Source organism: Symphalangus syndactylus, chromosome 5 (genome assembly GCF_028878055.3).
Source record: "Symphalangus syndactylus isolate Jambi chromosome 5, NHGRI_mSymSyn1-v2.1_pri, whole genome shotgun sequence".
Taxonomy (NCBI): Eukaryota; Metazoa; Chordata; class Mammalia; order Primates; family Hylobatidae; genus Symphalangus; species Symphalangus syndactylus.
This window is the reverse complement of record NC_072427.2, coordinates 151,842,181-151,858,179: the sequence shown is the minus strand read 5'-3', so window position 1 is coordinate 151,858,179 and position 15,999 is coordinate 151,842,181.

Genomic DNA, 15,999 nt, shown 5'->3' with positions numbered 1-15,999 from the left:
TCCTGTCCAGTCAGCCGTGGCATTGGATTCTCATAGGAGCGTGAACCCTGTTGTGAATTGTGCATGCGAGAGGGATCTAGGTCGCACTCTTCTTAAGAGAATCTATTGGCCGGGCGCGGTGGCTCACGCCTGTAATCCCAGCACTTTGGGAGGCCGAGGCAGGCAGATCACAAGGTCAGGAGATCTAGACCATCCTGGCTAACACGGTGAAACCCCGTCTCTACTAAAAATACAAAAAAATTAGCCGGGCGTGGTGGCGGACGCCTGTAGTCCCAGCTACTTGGGAGGCTGAGGCAGGAGAATGGCATGAACCCGGGAGGCGGAGCTTGCAGTGAGCCGAGATTGCGCCACTGCACTCCAGCCTGGGCGACAGAGCGAGACTCCGTCTCAAAAAAAAAAAAAACTATTGCCTGATGATCTGAGGTGGAACAGTTTTATCCCCAAACCATCCCACCTGCACTCCCCGCTCCATCCATGGAAAAATTGTCTTCCACGAAACCAGTCCCTGGTGCCACAAAGGTTGGGGACCGCTGCATTACATCATGCAGAAAAGTGACGATGCTGCTGAATAGGGTACAGTATGCAGCCAACGGTCACTCCCCAAACACTACTTAGCACCTGAGAGCTGGCTGCTCGACTACTCTCGTTTTCAGTAGCTTTGGGTTCAGAGGGGGATCATTCTGAAGCCCCCTTTGTACCTGGAGCAGTTTCTCCCCGCTTCCTCTCCCTGTCTGGGTGGAGAGACAGGAGGTCTGCCAGTCGCATGCTCAGCACCTTCCTTTCAGACTGTGGGCTGGACCAGTGACCCGACACGACCCCTCACCTTTAGGGCTGGGAGGGTGGAGGAGGGTCTGCTTTAGACTGAGTTCTTTTTGGTTCAGGCTTGTGGGTTGTGCTGGGCATCACAGACAGGCTTACAATTTGAGACTGACGAAAGCAAGGAAGGGGAAAGGAACAGGAAAACACAAGCGGAAGGGATGTGGAGCCAGGTTGGGAGTCCCATTATCGTCCCCGAGAGTTGTCCTTTCAGGCACTGCCAGCAGTGAGGGTGGCTGGTGGGGCCCAGTGGCTATTCTGCCACAGCCGACAGCTGCATTTCCTGAGCAAACACTAGAAGCAAGTACGGTCCCAGGTGCTGGGGATACAGTGGGGCAGAATGCAGAGGGCTTCACTCTCCTGTAGCCTCCCTTCTAGCAGGGGAGACTTCCAAGAAACAAGCAACAAAAAAGGTAGGGAAACAAGAAAGCAGCAGGAGGTGATGTGTGCTTCGATGAAAATAAAACCACAGGATGTGTTGGAGTAGGGTTTGGCCAAGTCCAGCCCAGCGCCTGTTTTGTTTGTTTTTCTTAGAGACAGGGTCCCACTGTGTTGCCCAGGCTGGTCTTGAATTCCTGGCCTCAAGTGATCCTCCTGCCTCAGCCTCCCAAGTAGCTGGGGCTGCTGGCCCACAACATCACATCTGGCTAAGAATGGTTTTTACATTTGTTTGTTTGGAGACAGGGTCTTGCTCTGTTGCCCAGACTGGAGTGCAATGGCACAGTCACGGCTCACTGCAATCTCAACCTCCTGGGCTCAAGTGATCCTCCTGTCCCAGCCTCCCGAGTAGCTGGGACCACAGGACAGTGCCACCTTGCCAGCTAATTTTAAAATTTCTTGTAGAGGTGTATGTTGCTCCGGCTGGTCTCAAACTCTTAGGCTCAAAGTGATCCTCCCACCTCAGCCTCCCAGAGCACTAGGATTGCAAGTGTGAGCTACCATGCCCAGCAGGATTTTATGTTTTAAAATGATTGAATAAAAATTGAAAGCAGAATAACATTTGTGACCCTGGAAGATGATATGGAATTCCAGTTTCAGTGTCCACAAATATAGTTTTGTTTGTTTTGTGAGATAGGGTCTTGTTCTGTTGCCCAGGCTGAAACGCAGTGGTGCTATCTCAGCTCACTGCAGCCTCCACCTCCTGGGCTCAAGCAATTCTCCTGCCTCAGCCTCAAGAGTAGATAGGACCATAGGCACACGCCTGCCTAATTTTTGTATTTTTTGTAGAGACGAGTTTTTGCCATGTAGTCCAGGCTGGTCTCGAACTCCTGGACTCAAGTGGTCTGCCCGCCTTGGCCTCCCAGAGTGCTGGGATTACAGGCGTGACCCACTGCGCCCGGCCATGAATAGAGTTGTATTGGAACATAGCCACAGTCCCTTGCTTACAGATCTTCTCCGGCTGCTTCTATGCCACAGTGGTAGAGTTGAGCGGTCGTGGCAGAGACCATATACAGCTCACAGCACCTGAAATAGTTACTATCTGACCCTTCACAGAAAAAGTTTGCCCACTCCTGCATTAGGGGGTGGCTGGAACGGCGTTTTCAGAGTGGGTGGTCCTTGAAGGCCTCTCTGAGGTGACACAGCAGCCAGCCACGTGAAGACCTGGGGAAGGAGCCCAGGGCAAGTGTGTGGAGGTGGGAGAGCGCATGTGTTCAGGTAGAGAAAGAGGGCTGGAGTGACGTCCTGGTCCCGCTCCACTGGGTGTATCTTCAACCATTTACTAGAGGAGAGGAGCGGTTTCGGGAGGTGGTTTTTTCCCCTGCTCCATCTGTTTCCTCCCAGTGGCTTTCTCTTGGTTAGTTTGGTGTTGGCCATTCATGGCAGAGCCTTTCCTCAGAAGCCCAGCAGTCCTGGTTGTTCAAACTTAAGACCTGGGCGCTAAAAGCCGGTGAGAGGCTCTGACTGTGCAGCAGGTGCTGGAGGCTGGGTCGCGCTCTGTGACCATCTGGCTGGGCTCTTATTTTAGGAAGTGAGTTTCTTTAGGGTATTTCCTCCTGGCCTGGTCAAATTCCATGGACAGGGTTTCTTCAATTTCTTGCTGGGGAGAGTGCGTGGCCACCAGCATTCTGGGAACCAAGTGCTGGAACGTCTCAACCTGCGGTATGGAAACTTTCACTAATCTCCGTTTTATGCACTGTGCTCTTGCGTTCAGCTGTATCTGGTGTCCCCCAGGGAGAGAACTCCCAGCTGCTGCCTAAGCTGTGGAGGGAAGTCCCTCAACTGCATGGAGTTGAGGAGAGATTTGGGGAATCTATCTCTTCTTGAGCTCAATTTGATCAATTCTTCTGCCTTTGGCCCCATCTCTACCTCTACTGCCAGAGATACCTGGTGTCATGACTTTTGAAGGGTTGTGTGGTATGAGTCATGCTCCTTTGTGGCTTTTCCTGGGTTAGGATTCAGCTTCCTTCCCCTTCTCCTTCCCTCCCTTCCTTCCTTCCTTCCTTCCTTCCTTCCTTCCTTCCTTCCTTCCTTCCTTTTTTTAGAAGGAGTCTCGCTCTGTCACCCAGGCTAGAGGGCAGTGGCATGGTCTTGACTCACTGCAACCCCCACTTCCTAGATTCAAGCAATTCTCCTGCTTCAGCCTCCCGAGTAGCTGGGATTACAGGCGTGTACCATCACGCTGGGCTGATTTTTGTATTTTTAGTAGAGACAAGGTTTCACCATATTGGCCAGGCTGGTCTCAAACTCCTGACCTCAAGTGATCTGCCCGCCTTGGCCTTCCAAAGTGCTAGGATTACAGGCGTAAGCCACCATGCCCAGCCCCTTTCTTGCTTGCTTTCCTTCTTATTTCTTTCTCTTATTAATATTATTTTTTTGAGACAGGTTGGAGTACAGTGGCATGATCTCAGATCACTGCAAGCTCCGCCTCCCCGGCTCAAGTGATCCACCCACCTCACCCTCCAGAGTAGTTGGGACTACAGGTATCTGCCACCACACCTGGCTAATTTTTGCATTTTTTTGTAGAGATGGGTTTTCACCATGTTGCCCAGGCTGGTCTCGAAATCCCGGACTCAAGCAACCCACCCATCTCAGCCTCCCAAAGTGTTGGGATTACAGGCATGAGCCACCACATTCTGGCTTCTTTCTTTCTTTCTTTCTCTTTCTTTCTTTCCTTCCTTCCTTCCTTCCTTCCTTCCTTCCTCCCTCCCTCCCTCCTCTCTCTCTCTCTTTCTTTCTTTCTTTTTCTTCTTTCCTTCTCTCTTTCTTTCTCTCTCTCTCTTTCCTTCCTTCCTTCCTTCTTTCCATCCTTCCTTCCTCCTTCCTTCCTTCCAGCCACCACACTCTGGCCTCCCTCCGTCCTTCCCTCCTTCCTTCCTCCCTCCCTTCTCTTTCTTTCTTTCTTTTCTTCTTTCTTTCTTCTTTTCTCTTTTCCCTTCTCTTTCTCTCTCTCTCTTTTCCTTCCTTCCTTCCTTCCTCTTTCCTTCTCTCTCTCTCTCTTTCTTTCTTTCTTCTTTCCCTCCTTCTCTCCCTCCCTTTCTCTCTCCCCCTCCCCTCCCCTCCCCTCCCCTCCCCTCCCCTCCCCTTCCCTTGAGAGAGTCTTGCTTTGTCGCCCAGGCTGGAAGTGCACTGGCACAATAAAAGTGATTTAAGATAGAAATGTATTTCTCTCTCATGAAATCTGTCCATAATTGTTATGGTACTCCATGGTATCAAGGACCCAATATCTTTTTTTTTTTTTTTTCAGACAGTCTCACTCTATTACCCAGGCTGGAGTGCAGCAGCACGATCTCAGCTCACTGCAAACTGTGCCTCTTGAGCTCAGGGGATCCTTCCACCTCAGCTTCCTGAGTAGCTGGGACTCTGGGTGTGTGCCACCATGCCCAGCAAATTTTTTGCATTTTCTGTAGAGACAGAGTTCCACCATGTTGGAGTATTTTGGGCTCAAGCAGTCTGCCCCCTTGGCCTCCCAAAGTGCTGTGATTACAGGTGTGAGCCACCACACCTAGCTCCAAGATCATTTCACCTTGTTGCTTTACACTGGGTAGTTTCTATTCCTAAGGTCATATCATGGTCCAGAAGAGCTTCAGGAAATCCAAGACTATTACATAACATTCCATTCAGCTGAAAAGAAAAAGGATGAAGCTTTTGAAGGCCCTGACAAGATTCTGTGGTAGGGAGACCTCCTTTTTTTTTTCTCTTAACATCTGTTAACAAAATTTCCATTTTCATCTTTTCTCTGGTAATATCTGGTAGTTATACATGTTGCTGACACCTCAATGTCTGAAATCGGGTAAGAAAGTAAGATCTATGCGGCCGGGCGTGGTGGCTCACACCTATAATCCCAGCACTTTGGGAGGCTGAGGTGGGTGGATCACCCGAGGTCAGGAGTTCGAGACCAGCCTCAACATGGGGAAACCCCATCTCTACTAAAAATACAAAAAAAAAAAAAAAAATAGCTGGGCGTGGTGGTGCACACCTGTAATCCCAGCTACTCGGGAGGCTGAGGCAGGAGAATTGCTTGAACCTGGGAGGCGGAGGTTGCGGTGAGCCGAGATCGTGCCATTGCACTCCAGCCTGGGCAACAAGAGCGAAACTCAGTCTCAAAAAAAAAAAAAAGGTAGATCTATGCTGCTGTGGTTTTAATGTGTCCCCTGCAAAATTCAGGTGTTATCAATGTGACAGTATTAAGAGGTGGGGCCTTTAACAGGTGATTCTATCATAAGGACTTCTCCCCTATGAACAGGATTAGTGCCCTTATAAAAAAGGCTTCTCATGGCTGTTGGCCTTTTTGCCCTTCTGCCTTCTGCCAAGTGAGGACACAGTGTTCTTCCCCTCTGGAGGGTGCAGCTTTCAAGGCACCATTGTGGAAACCAAAACTGGACCCTCATCAGACACAGAATTTGCTGGAGCCTTGATCTTGGACTTCCCAGCTTTAACCCAGTCCCAGATATCTGTTACAGCAGCACAAAAGGACTAAGACAATGCTTTCTTAGACAATGAGTTGCTCAAGTGTCGAACTCTGCTGTTTTATGCCATTTCTATCGTTTACTTTTCAAGATTTTACTTTATTAATATAAGCTTTACAATTTTATAATGTACCCATATACATTTTTATAGTGTTCTTATTATATTCCATGGAAAATGGCAAAATAAATTTTAAAATTCCAAAAAAAAAAAAAGAAAAGAAAGAAAGAAAAAGGAGTGAAGAAGAGCATGTCCCCTCCCTTTTGGGACATTTCTGGAAATTGCATTTCTGCTTACCTTCACTGGCCTCACTTAGCTGCAGGAGCCCCTAGGAAGTACAGTTTTTATTCTGAGTGACCATATGCCATAGAGAGGAATCCTATTATTCAGGAAGAAGCGGAAACCAGGGATCTCTACCACAAATGCATTTCTCTGCCCTCATCTTAACTCTCTGTCAGTAGCATTTGACCACTACCCCTGGAAACATTTTTTTCCTTTTTTAGAGATGGCCTCACCATGTTGCCCAGGTTGGAGTGCAGTGACGTGGTCATGGCTCACTGTAGCCTTGAGCTCCTGGGTTCAAGTGATCCTCCCACCTCAGCCTTCTGAATAGCTGGGGATGCAGGCATGCACCGCCACGCCTGGCTAATTTTAAAATTTTTTGTAGAGACAAGGGTCTCACTATGTTACCCAGGCCAGTCTCAAACTCCTGGGCTCAAGCAATCCTCCTGCCTTGGCCTCCTAAAGTGCTGGGATTACAGGCATGAGCCATTATGCCCTTCTTCTTCTTCTTCTTCTTCTTCTTCTTCTTCTTCTTCTTCCTCTTCCTCTTCCTCTTCTTCTTCTTCTTTCTTCTTCCTCTTCCTCTTCTTCTTCTTCTTCTTCCTCTTCCTCTTCCTCTTCCTCTTCTTCTTCTTTCTTCTTCCTCTTCCTCTTCCTCTTCTTCTTCTTCTTCTTCTTCTTTTCTTCTTCTTCTTCCTTTTTTTTTCCAGAGACAAGATCTTGCTTGGTTGCCTGAGCCGGAGTGCAGGGATGTGATCATAGCTCACTGCAGCCTAGAATTCCTGGCAATCCTACTACCTCAGCTTCCTGAGTAGCTGGGACTGCAGGTACCTGCCATCACACCCAGCTAATTTATTTTATTTTGTTTTTTAGAGATTGGGTCTCACTATGTTGCCCAGGCTGGTCTCAAACTCCTGTACTCAAGTGATCCTCCCACCTTGTTTTCCCAAAGTGCTAGGATACAGGCATGAACCACTGCGCCCAGCCACCCTGACTACAGCACTTTTCAGTTTACAAAGCACTTTCTTTTGTTTGTTTGTTTGTTTTTGTTTTTGAGATGGAGTCTCTGTCACCCAGGCTGCAGTGCAGTGGCGCGATCTCGGCTCACTGCAAGCTGTGCCTTCCAGGTTCACGCCATTCTCCTGCCTCAGCCTCCGGAGTAGCTGGGACTATAGGCTCCCGCCACCACGCCTGGCTAATTTTTTGTATTTTTAGTAGAGACGGGGTTTCACCGTGTTAGCCAGGATGGTGTCGATCTCCTGACCTTGTAATCTGCCCGCCCGCCTCAGCCTCCCAAAGTGCTGGGATTACAGGTGTGAGCCACCACGCCTGGCCCTCTACAAAGCGCTTTCAAATACGTCTTGCTTGCTGTTTACAGCTACACTGTGACACTGTAGACATCCTCTTCACAGATGAAGAAATAGAGGCTCAGAGAAATCACTAACTCACGCCACTTGGTTACTAAGTTGCAGATCTTGCACTGTACTTCAACTTGGAAGTCCTGGCACCTCTGCAGTGCTCATGAAAAGAGGTGGACAGCAGGTGTTGCATGTGTAGGGTTTGCCTAAGGCCAGGTAGGAGAGTTGGAAGCTGTCCCCGAAGGCCCCAGAGAGCACCAGCATTAAGAGAGAAAGCAATCCCTTTTTGGTGCAACAGTTACCCTCCCTCCCTGCCTTCCTGCCTTCCTGCCTTCCTGCCTCCCTGCCTGCCTTCCTGCCTTCCTGCCTTCCTGTCTGCCTTCCTGTCTGCCTTCCTGCCTTCCTGCCTGCCTGCCTGCCTTCCTGCCTTCCTGTCTGCCTTCCTGTCTGCCTTCCTGCCTGCCTTCCTGCCTTCCTGCCTTCCTGCCTTTCCTCTCTCTCTTTCTTTCTTTCTTTTTTTTTTTTTTTAAGACAAGATCTCATTCTGTTGCCCAGGCTGGAGTGAAGTGGCCCGATCTTGGCTCACTGCAGCCTCTGCCTCCCAGGCTCAAGCAGTCCTCCCACCTCAACCTCCAGAGTAGCTGGGACCACAGGCACGCGCCACCATGGCCAGCTAATTTTTCGGTTTTTTTTTTTTTTTTTGTAGAGACAGGGTTTTGCCATGTTGCCCAGGCTAGAAAAATACTTATATTTCTATAGGGGTGATGTGGGGTGCAGGAGATTGTGGAGAATAGAGGGAAGTAAACATTAGACAAGCACCACGAGAGGGAAATGCACTTGCCAGCTGGCGTGCTAGCAATCCCATCTTAGAAGTAATCAGGGAGTAATCAGATGTTCAGACCAAGAGTCTGCTGAGTGTCTTGTGACTATATAAATGTTTTCTCGGAATCAAAGGGATCTGCTTCTCTTTGCAGCCTCCCTCCCTCAGAGGCCAAGCTGAGAAGTTTTGAAGTTTGGCATGATTCTCTTATTCTGCTTTTCCTTGTCAGTAACTACTTTGCTGACTTCTTTCCAATTTCTTTCTCTAAATCCCCACCAATCCTGCATAGACCCTTTGGGGCTGGTGTATGCCAATATTATGTTGAAGTTGCCGGGGACAGACAGATTTCTGATTTTAAGCTGTTTAAGGGTTTGCACCATCTTAACAGCAAGCAAAGGTGAGTGACTTTTACGTAACTCGCTCAAGTTTACACAGTCGGAGAGTGGAAGCTGGGACTCAAAGCCAGCCTGTGACTTCTTAGACCACATGCTGTCTCCCAGCATTAGTTCTGGAAAATGAAGAGCCCCCAGGAAAGACCATTCTGTCCATCACATCCCTGTGCCCCTTTCATCTTGACGGACCCACCCTAGCACTGGCCCTGGAGACACATTAAAGCACGCCGCAGATGCCTGCTCCCGGGAAGGCCTCGAGCCCCTCCCGGCTTATAATTGGCCCACTTGCTCTTTCTCTTCATCTCGCTGGGGCTCGGATTCCTGGCCGGAGTCCCTGGCTTTGATATTTGCTTTTGCTCTCCCTGGTTTGGCAACTCATCGCATTCCTCTTGTGGCCTCCATTTTTTGTTAGCCCTCTGCCCTGCTCCCTCCGCTGGGTTTGTGTCCTCCCAGGGCCTCCAGTAGGAATTCTAGGAATGCCTAGAGTCCAAACAGGCCTCATTCATCCCATAAACATGTACTAAGCACCTAGGGTGTGTTGGGCACTGTTCTGTCTGCTGGGGATGCAGCGGTGAATAAAATCAAAGTCCCTGCCCTCAAGGAGCTTATATTCTAGTGGGGGGAGTCACACAACAAATTAAGAGTTGTGTCAGGCCTCCTATTCTATTTCTCCCCCTACCAGCCATACCCAAACTACTCTTGCATCTGATCTCTGTGACAGAGGCAAGGACACACACACTAGATCAACAGAGGGAGTGTGAGACGCAGAAGTGAGAGGGGCAGGTGTCCCAAAGCCTCCTGAGAGAAGGTCACTGCTGTTGTGTGAAAGAAAATGCTAGAGAAGGCTGGGTGCAATGGCTGACGTCTGTAATCCCAGCACTTTGGAAGGCTGAGGCAGGAGGATTGCTTGAGTCCAGGGGTTTGAGACCAGCCTGGGCAGCGTAACAAGACCCCTAATCTGCAACAAAACAACACTACAGAGAGAGAGGGCGGACCTGGCTGAGGGAGCAGCCCCAGCCTGTGTTCACCGGGACCGCGGAAGGAGCCACATGCACAGGTGCTCACTTGTGAATAGCACCTACTTTCTGGGCTACAGAGCGTGGTCCCTGGAAGAGTGGCAGTGCATCATCTGGGAGCCCACTGCACGTGCAAACCTCACCCCACCCACTCCAGTCCTTCCCAGTCAAAATCTGCAGGGGGTTCCGGAAGTTTGAGAAGCAACAGAACTAGACTTTTTGACCAGGTACAGATTGATCACCCCAAGGCCGTAGTCAATCTGTAATAACTCCTCTCCCCCATGGAGATGGAGTAGGGATATGAGTGGGATACAGAGACTTCCTTCCGTGGAAAGGTATGTATTTGAGCAGCATATTCATCACTGTTTGTAAAAATTAGTGACTTTTCTCTTTACAAACAAAACACCAATAAAAATGAATGAAAGAAAATTAAATTTGAAAGAGGTGCTTCCTTTTAATTTGACTTGTAATTTTTTAACTGTCAAAATTTCAACAAATAAATCGCTTTCTATACTTTTGTGTTAGTTTATAAACTACTACGTCACTGTCAGTTGAGTTTTTAATGCCTAAGGGAAGCTTTTATGTGTGGAAAGGAACAAAGTTATTTGTGTATTTTACTTATGTTTCCAGTTTATTGAAGGTGTACATTTTATTGTTATTTTCATTTGTTTTACTTTATTTTGGGGGGACAGAGTCTCACTCTGTCGCCCAAACTGGAACACAATGATATAATCATGGCTCACTGCAGCCTTCAACTCCTGGTCCCATGTGATGCTCCTGCCTCGGCCTCCCAAAATGGCGGGACCACAAGCATGAACCACTGCACCCAAAGTTGTACATTTTCAAGACTAGTTTTGTTAATTTAAGTTAAACTCATACAATTTATTACTTTGCTCAAAAATCTAGTATTTTTATGTTACTTTGCTCATAAATCTAGTTAATGTCTATCACTTGTTCTTTGATTAATGCCTGATTAGCTTATAAATTCTCTAAACATTAAATATTACTTACAAGCTTGATTAATTAAATTAGCTTAGGCTGTTTAAACTATGTTAATATTAATATTCAAACATCTAACAAGGCAGATTTACAAATCTAACAAAATCTTAGACACTAAGCATTTAGCACTAATAATTTAAACACTAGTCACAAAACTTAGCCTCAATTTATAGACCCAGATTTATTTAAGCATTTAACCACCAAACTTAATCTACCTAAATACTAAACTAATATCACAAGTTTAATGTCACATGCTTTTACACTTTTCCAACACTTTAAAAGGCAGATTTTAAAATTCTATACTTTAAAGTTGTTAGTGGTTAATTTTATGTTATGTGAATTTTACCTCAACTAAAAAGCAGATAAAACCCAGATCATCCCAATGTTTGCAGTAGTCACTATCTAAAGCTATTAGTTACTGCTTAAAGCTATTACAAGAGTATTAATCTACATTCCTGTCCATCATCTTCTTTATATTTATTTTTAAGCCTCCATCCAAAGAAAGAAAGCAGAATTAGCCTCACAGTTGGGCTGAAATGGCTCAGTTGGAGATTTAGGTCTGAGGTACAGTTACAGATCAGGGTATGAGTTCCAGATTGGGAGCTGCCATGCTGTTCCAGTATGGAGAGCTGCTTGGAGCCTGGGCACTGGGTCTGGGAGTGGGGCCTGGATGTGCCTCCTACAGTCATTTCTCCCTGGCTGGCAATTATCAGTGTGGGTGGCTGCCTTTGGTCAAATTTTGCCTGCCACACTAACAAGATTCATAGAACTCTCACTGTTTTTTTTTGTTTTGTTTTCTGTTTTTAAATAACTCAGTGCATCTTTCATCCCTGAGTGTCCTTTAAATCTCATTGCCTGATATAAATACATAAGTATAAGAAATACATAGCTTAATTATTAATCAAAACTTGGCTATGGTATGCACATTGTTTGAAAAGTGGACACTTCAGAACAATTGGCTTTGGCAAAACAACAACAACAGAAAACCAGTTGACATTGTCAGGAACTCACATATACTTCTTTTAGTATAACCCATATCCAATAGCATTATGGACTCAGGCTTTTCACTAAATTTTTGTTTTCTTTTTGATAATCAGATGATCACAGTTTTGCCTTTTTTTCCTTTCTTTTCTTTTTAGAGACAGTGTCACTGCAGCCTTGAACAACTGGGCTCAAGGGATCCTTCCACTTTGGCCTCCCAAGTAGCTGGGACTACAGGTACGCACCACCACACCCAGCTAATTTTTTCATTTTTTTGTAGATACGGATCTCGTTATGTTGCCCAGGCTGGTCTTGAATTCCTGGCCTCCAGTGACTCTCCTGCCTCAGCCTCCCAAAGAGTGGGGATCACAGGCGTGAGCCACCATGCCTGGCCGGCTTTGACTTTTTATGCTGCCTCCTTTTTCCTTTTAACACTACCTCAAACATTTTTTTTTTTTTTTTTTTTTTTTTTTTTTTTTTTTTTTTGAGACGGAGTCTCGCTCTGTCACCCAGGCTGGAGTGCAGTGGCACAATCTCGGCTCACTGCAAACTCCGCCTCCCGGGTTCTTGCCATTCTCCTGCCTCAGCCTCTCCGAGTAGCTGGGACTACAGGCGCCCGCCACCACGCCCGGCTAATTTTTTGTATTTTTAGTAGAGATGGGGTTTCACCGTGGTCTCGATCTCCTGACCTCGTGATCCGCCCGCCTCGGCCTCCCAAAGTGCTGGGATTACAAGCGTGAGCCACCGCACCCGGCCACATTTTTGTTTTTTAACTTACATACATCTAGCAAAGTCTGCTCAGGCCGACTATGATTCTTCTGGCACCAAGGTATGGAATCAGCTGTTCCCCAGAGAACCCTGTTTCTTTGAGTGGCAAATGTTATTAGGTGAATGTTATGTCTGGGCGCCCATGGTGCGAGTCACATTATCCACATGAGAACTAAAGGCGTCTGCTTCTAGTGCACTCCAGTGGGAGCTGGGAAATGAGTTCGTGCTGATGTGTCCAATTCAACTCCAACTCTAAGTCCTTTAAAAAAATACACCCTGTTTTAAAAGGTTTTCATTTTTTTTCTCCCCTTTTAAACTTCCAGCTTATTCTTCTTTTATAAAAACAACTATACATATATATATTTTTTTTCTACCTCCTTCTCCCCGTATGTGTATTCCAATTAAAACATTAATGAACTTTTTTTTTTTTTTGAGACAGAGTCTCGCTCTGTCGCCCAGGCTGGAGTGCAGTGGCGTAATCTCGGCTCACTGCAAGCTCCGCCTCTGGGGTTCACGCCATTCTCCTGCCTCAGCCTCTCCGAGTAGCTGGGGCTACAGGCGCCCGCCACCACGCCCGGCTAATTTTTTGTATTTTTAGTAGAGACGGGGTTTCACTGTGGTCTCGATCTCCTGACCTCGTGATCCGCTCGCCTCGGCCTCCCAAAGTGCTGGGATTACAAGCGTGAGCCACCGCGCCCGGCCAACATTAATGAACTTTTTAACGTCATAAATGGATGTGTATCTACTTAGATCCCAGACACCCTGACGGGGGCTTCAAATGTGCTGTCTTCACTTTTATACTCCTGGTGTGTCTTATCAACCATCATCCTCTGGTCATTTTATTGACAGTCACACAATTTCATTTCACCCAACTCTATTGAATTCACGAGGCTCTGATTTCAATTTCAAAGCCTCGGCGTGGGCTTCCTCCTCTCTGGGGGCAATCACTGCCTTCTGACTCTTCCCTGCATTTGGTACTGGAAATCGGGGATGTCATTTTCTCATTGTTTCTCCCTGTTATCTTCAGGGCTCCTCTCAGACAGTCTCTGCAACCTGCTCTTCAGAGAGCTTCTGGAGGAAATATAATTAACATGCATCTAACAAAGTTAACCTTTTTAACACTTTTTGTTTGTTTGTTTTTGAGACAGTCTTGCTCTGTCACCCAGGCTGGAGTGCAATGGCGCGATCTCAGCTCATTGCAACCTCCACCTCCCAGGTTCAAGCAGTTCTCCTGCCTCAGCCTCCCGAATAGCTGGGATTACAGGCACCTGCCACCATGGCTGGCTAATTTTTTTGCATTTTTAGTAGAGACGGGGTTTCACCATGTTGGCCAGGCTGGTCTCGAAATCCTGACCTCAGGTGATCTGCCCATCTCGGCCTCCCAAAGTGCTGGGATTACAGGCGTGAGCCACCACGCTCGGCCACACATGTGTTTTTATAAGTAAGCAGATTTCTTTTCACAGTGCATGCAGTGGAGAAAAGCAGATAACTCTATCTCCATCAGCTTGTCCCCAAAGTCCAAGCCCCTGTCCTTGTCACCCAGCACACCCTCATCTCAAGTGCTCAGCCTTTCTTGCCCTGACCCAGCTCCTACCTTCCCCACATCCCACTTCCTCCACCATGCTGCCCTGACGTAACCAGCAAACGTCCTATATCCTCGCCCGTTCTGAAGAGGACACACCCTAAAAGGCCACCGTGATCTCTGGCTCCTGGTGCCCACACCTCTGTGTAATGCCCTCTCCTTGAGTACATGTGCACCTGTCACTTGCTTCTTTTTTTTTTTTTTTTTTTTTTTTTTTGAGACGGAGTCTCGCTCTGTCCCCTAGGCTGGAGTGCAGTGGCACGATCTCGGCTCACTGCAACCTCTGCCTCCCGGGTTCACGCCATTCTCCTGCCTCAGCCTCTCCGAGTAGCTGGGACTACAGGCGCCCGCCACCACGCCCGGCTAATTTTTTGTATTTTTAGTAGAGACGGGGTTTCACCGTGGTCTCGATCTCCTGACCTCGTGATCCGCCCGCCTCGGCCTCCCAAAATGCTGGGATTACAAGCGTGAGCCACCGCGCCCGGCCCACTTGCTTCTTATGAACAGAACATGCAGCGGGGTTGGATGTCACACTGTGATGGAGTGATAGTATATGAGACTGTCTTGCTAACAGGCTTGTTCTGGAGACTTTTTGCTGGCTCAGTGAAACGAGCAGCACACTGGAAAGGCCCACGTGGCTAAGAACTGAGGGCAGCTTCCAGCAGACAGCCAGCGAGGAATCAGGAAACGAATTCTGCTGCACCCCGAGTGAGCTGGAAGCAGATTCTTCTAGTGGAGCTTCCAGATGGCACTGTGGCCAACACCCTGATGACAGCCTCCTGCCATCCTGAGCAGGCAGCCCGGCTAAGCCACGCTGAGACTGACTCACAGACCCTGTGAGATACTAAGTGTGTGTTGTTTTAAGCCTCTAAGTCTGTAGTAATTTGTTCTGCAGCCATAGATAAATAAAACGCATAGATAAATAAAACCCCAGCACACACTTTGTCTTCCGTAGCCCTCCTACAGTGGTGGCTGTCATTTTCTCCATGCCACAGCTTAAAAGCTGGGCAGTAAGGTCACTGTCTTCCTTGCTTTCCATTTCCCTTAGGCTTTTTCTGAGTCTCAGCCACGTAGCTATGCCACCCTCTCCCCTCCTGAAAGCCTCTGTCATCCACCGACCTCCAGTTCCCTCCTTCTTCAAAGATCTCTGCATCAGTCTCACCACTTCCTCCTCACCTGTGTGCTGCCGTCATCCTAGGTCAATTCAGCCCTGGTTTGGGTGAAATTGTCAACAGTCCAACTGGACTCTCAGCTTCTTGACTCCCTCTTCCCTAAAGATCACCTCTACTGTCACTAAGCCACCCACTTCCACAGTCACAGTTTGGGCTTTGGCACTACTGGAAGTTGAGACTTTCCACTTCCAAATCACTGATTATTCACTCTCCTCTTCTCTGACTGCTGCTCCTTTCCCCACGGCTGGCCTGTGTGGGTACTCCCACTGCACCTGTTCACCGTCATCAGCACCTCTGATCTGTGGCTGTCTCTACTTATCCCCATACCATCAGCTGTCTCTCTCCCTTCCTTCCTCCTTTATCATGCTTAGAGGCCATGTCTCTAATAATGTTGCTCAAGCCCTAATCTTGATCCTTTGTCATTTTTTTATCCTGTCTGGCAAAATCCCAACTGTGTATGGAACCAAATACCTATTACTGTGCCTGCTCTCAGGCAGCCTCTGGGAAAGTCACACAACAGCGCATATCGGTTCTACATAAATTCATGATTACTACGTCCAGAGGGACCCCCACTACACCTGGGAAACCCTGATAAGTGTCTGATTAACTTACTCTCCCACAGCGATTATTTCAAACCCCTGTCCATCTCCCCAAGCCCCTGGCCCTTCCTTCAAACCTCCACTTGCAGATGACCTTGTCTCTTTCTTTTTTACTTTGAGACAAGGTCTTGCTCTGTGGCCTAGCCTGGAGTGCAGTGGTGTGATCTCGGCTCACTGCAACCTCTGCCTCCCAGACTCAAGTGTTCCTTACATCTTGGCCTCCCAGATAGCTAGGACCACAGGCAAGCACCACCACACACAGCAAATTTTAAAATTTTGTGTAGAGACAAGCTCTCACTATATTGACCA